This window comes from Pistacia vera, unplaced genomic scaffold (assembly GCF_008641045.1).
Source record: "Pistacia vera cultivar Batoury unplaced genomic scaffold, PisVer_v2 Contig142, whole genome shotgun sequence".
Taxonomy (NCBI): domain Eukaryota; kingdom Viridiplantae; phylum Streptophyta; class Magnoliopsida; order Sapindales; family Anacardiaceae; genus Pistacia; species Pistacia vera.
In genome coordinates this window covers 168,253-172,129 of record NW_022195489.1, presented here as the reverse complement: position 1 = coordinate 172,129, position 3,877 = coordinate 168,253, and the positions used below count along the sequence as shown (strand labels likewise).

The window sequence follows — 3,877 nt, the reverse complement described above, 5'->3', positions numbered from 1 at the left end:
TGCAACAACTTTATTTTATTTGAACGTACTTAACAAACGTCCGAAATCCAACTGTATTGTTTAGAACATATTTCCGTCTTTAGGCATTTCTAACCGATTTCTTTTGTTTCAAAACAACAGAAAACAATAATCGGTATCTCGTTTCTTAACTACAAACCAGTGATTCCTTGAAAAATTTTCCACGGGAAAAACAGACTTGAACAAACGTACTTGAAATAAAGCAAACTAGCACTTAAATCCTCATGCCTGTGGAATGATGGAAAGCTAGATATTAAGAAACAAATAATCAAGAGGGCACTCCCGCAGAAAACTCTTCTATTATCACCATGGCATTGCCTTTGAAAGCCCCCCAGTATCGTTGTTGCTTTTAGCTTTTAATTGCCGTATTTCCTTGCTAATGCCCGTATGGAGGGGGAGGTCATCATGAAAACTCAGTAGCAGTGCGAAGCACTATGGATCAAATTGAAGCCCAGTCGTTGGCAAAACGCACAGCGACCTTTTACGAGGGAAACGCAAAAACATTCGGTAAAATTAATATTCTTAAACCGTGGCTTGGAACATAAAATACCTTTCCCATATATAGTGGACCGTGTAAAAACTTACAATTTCGATTTGAACCTCTCCCTGTTGGATTTTTTTTTATTTTCTTTAAGTTTACATGGACCGAAAGTTTGACATGTGAAACCATCTACTTAGTAATCATAATATGCTTTGAACAAATTTTAACGCAACCACAAGTTTAGACAACATCATGTTTTTCGAAGAAAAAAAGGGAATTTTTTAAAACGTGTCTAAATAAAGAGAGTTGGACCCAATAGAATGATTAGTTCAGGGTATGATCCGAAATTCATTATACGTTGACTTCCAGTTTTGTCTTGACTATTTGCAGTACTCCTAAAGTTTACGCTGTGAAAATATATGATTACAGGTGGGGCTTGTGGTTATGAGGATGTAGCTACACAAGGCTATGGCACGGGTACAGCAGCGTTGAGCAAAACTTTGTTTAACAACGGCCAAACTTGTGGTGCTGTTATGAGATCAAATGTTTCAATAACCCTCAATGGTGCAAGCCTGGACAACCATCTCTCTTTGTCACGGCCACCGACCTTTGCCCACCAAATTTGGCTCTACCAAATGACAATGGAGGATGGTGCAACCACCCTCCACATTTCGACATAGCCTACCTGCATTCTCTCAGATTGCTGAGTACAAGGGTGCATTGTCCCAATCAATATCGAAGGTTCGCTTTTCGTTTCATCGTCTACATATATAAAATCCTAATATTATGATTAACAAGTATTTCTAACTACTTTTCAAGTGCTCGTATTTGCCAGTACTTTTAACAAAAGAATGAGGAAGGTCCTTTAAAACGGACCCGAAAAAGATAACACATAATCCTAAAGCATGAAATGAAGGTATAACTTGGTCTGCGTTCATTATTTATTCAGACTTTCATGTCAAAAGAAAGGAGGGATTCGATTCACAATTACTGGGAATCCTTACTTCAATTTAGTCTCAGTATGGAATGTCGGAGGCGCAGGGATGTTGTTGGGTGGCAGTGAAGGGTGATAGAAATTGAAATGGACGCCTATGAAACGAAATGGGGTCAAAAGTGGGAGAGCAATGCAAAGATGACTGGAGAGTCGCTATCCTTCAGAGTTAAAGCAAGTGACGTAGAACATCAACCTCATGGCGGTTGTGCCGAACAACTGGCAATTTGGCCAAACTTTCGAGGGAAAGAACTTTAGTTAGAGAACGCAAAATCTTTTATTCTATTGTCAGCTGCTCCATCCTTTGGAGTTGAAGATAGTTTCGTTGTCGTATTTGATTATTCCTAGCCACGACAAAACCATGCCGAACACCAACTAGCCATTACGCTTAAGTGCTCAACTATAGATTTTGTGTAATAACATTTTCAAAAGACTCTTTATACGAACTAAACTCTTTATTATAAAGAGTTTGTTCATAAAAACAACGTTCAATAAATTTTATTCTTTAAAATAAATTAAAGAATAAGTGAAAATTTCACTCTCATCTCTATTTATTTAATAAATTACAGTTTTTATGTATTTATATTAATTTTTTCTCCTATTAAGTCTCTCTCTTATTTATTAAGTCTAATTTAAAGAGCATTAGATTGAATACAAATTTTGTTCTCATATTTAGAAGTAATAAAAATACTCTTTTTATATGAATATGCTCTTAAAAAAAAGATCTATTGAAAATACTCAAATAATTTTAGTCAAAGAGTAATCATATCTCTAGATATTAAACCGAAAGAGGCCGTTGAGATCCTAAGCTGTAGAGTTGTTTACCAAGTTTGTAATTTGAATCCAAGCAAAGTTAAATGCTCTTTTTTCGTTATACGTCTTTCACCTAAAAAAAAATAATTTATCATTAGTTTTTTCCACCAGGCCCTCGTGTGTGCATGCATCGTAAACATGATAACCAATCCTAACAATAAAATATTGAGTTTTAGCGTTCGAGTCTTTCTTGCTTTGTTCATTGGATAGGAAGTGGAAGTTGTATGGATAGATCTGAAACGGGAAGCTCATGTACTTATAGTTACAATTAGTGTTTAACATAAGAAAAAAAAAATTATAATTTTGGTGGAGTTCAATTTCTTCTGTAATGATACTTAGTGAGGAATGAAACGTCTCCTGAGGTTCTTCTTTTTCTTTTTCTTTAATAATTTCTTTTGTATTCTCAAAATACTATAAGATCTATAGGTATTAACTATTAATACTTGGTGGCAATTGGAATGAGAATAAATAAATAGCTATGGTATTGGCCATTTAATGCTTGAAACTCTTAATTCTTCTTTTCTTTTTTTTTCTTTTATTTTTAATTATAAATTTCAGGCTTGTGGATGTCATCTTCATAATCTGAACTGCCAAAAGCTTGAGAAATAGCTACCCTCTTCTTTACTCCGTTCATTTTTATTTTTTATTTATTTTATTTTTTGAATCATAGTTGACTCAACGTGCGCTATGCTTCTGTAGAAATTTATAAGTTTTTCTAGATTTCAAGGTAATGTAAGTTATTTTTTATTGGTCTTACCGAGTCTCAAAGGCTCAGGTCTATGATTATTCCAAGAAGATTGAAGCCGTTGCCTCCAAATTGGCTTCTCTATTGACGAGTGAATTTTAGTTGATATCTTGTTTGTTGTTTTCTGTTGAACAGTGGTGGGACTGATTTCCTTCTCTTCTCTTATTTTTCCAATTGTCTTAGTCAAATGAGTAATAGATTTGGTTCATAGCTTTGAAAGTTCCGTCGCGATTCTGAAAGTAAATGTTGGAGTAAATCAAGAAATGATAGATATGCTAGAATAAATCAAGGAATGATTGAAATGCTAGACTAACTCAAGGATTGATTGATATTATATTTAATATCAATATTCCCTTACCTTTTACTTTCTGATTATGACATTATGGCAAATATTATATTTCCTTTTCATTCATTTGCACTTTAGTATAAATAGACAATGTATACTTATACAAAACATACAATTAAATAGAAAACTATTCTTCTCCATTCTTTCTCTCTGGCATACTCAGGCAATCCTTAGTCTTCTCTTGCCTCTATTGTCTTATTTTGACATGGTATCAGAGCATTCGCTCTGACCAAGCTTCCACTAGCCTCCAAGCTCTCTCAACCCACTCTAGCCTAAGTTTAGGATAGTGAGTAGCTAGTTATATGGTTATATACATATCTAGAAAAATTCTGTCAACATAATGATAAAAGTCTAAAGGAGACTGGGTTTTAAGTGGGACCGGTTGTGACCCCTCCAATTTTTCTTGGGAATTTTCCTAGTACATATTAAATCATTTTCAGCACTTACAACTGTCCTAGGCTATTGAATTGTTCCACCCACTGG

General features: G+C 34.5%; 1 pseudogene; it reads left to right on the top strand.

Annotated features, from left to right (window-relative positions):
• The first annotated feature begins 452 nt into the window (after positions 1–452).
• On the top strand, positions 453–1,748 carry LOC116123357 (annotated as a pseudogene).
• Positions 1,749–3,877: the final 2,129 nt, after the last annotated feature.